The sequence below is a fragment of the Odontomachus brunneus genome, unplaced genomic scaffold (assembly GCF_010583005.1).
Source record: "Odontomachus brunneus isolate Ranch 3 - 2012 unplaced genomic scaffold, Obru_v1 Obru_scaffold_483, whole genome shotgun sequence".
Lineage (NCBI taxonomy): Eukaryota > Metazoa > Arthropoda > Insecta > Hymenoptera > Formicidae > Odontomachus > Odontomachus brunneus.
Genome location: NW_022639933.1, coordinates 355 through 838, shown reverse-complemented (window position 1 = coordinate 838; position 484 = coordinate 355).

Sequence of the window (484 nt, the reverse complement as noted above, 5' to 3'; positions counted from 1 at the left end):
TGTTTCGAACGGCCTGAGGTGTAGAGCGGCTGGTTCGTAATGCCGTCGAACCTCCGTCGACTGCTACCTTCAGTTGCGCGAGTATGGTGCGTGCTCTCCTATCCAGGAGCCTCGTCAGATGGTGTGAGGAAAGTGCGAGAGTGCTCTTGTGCTTAAGAGCACGGCGTGGCCCAGTGAAGGACACGCTTGGAATTGCCCTGCGCCTCCGCGCTGGGAATGAATCCTCCTTTCGGAGGATGATAGTCACTCAGAGGATAGAGGCGCTAGTCCGTCTCCTTTCGTGAGTGTCGGAACCGGTCCGAATGAGATTCGGCTCTGTTTGGCGAGGAAACAACAGAGGCTGCATCCGGAATGATAGTCAGACGAGCTGAAGTCGCCTTTTTCAGTCGCGCACGCGGCACCTGCGATGTTTTGTGAGAACTCCGCAAGTGCAACACTGAATCGCGGACGCGGCTGTGTTGAAGCCTGACGGTGACGTGCAGGT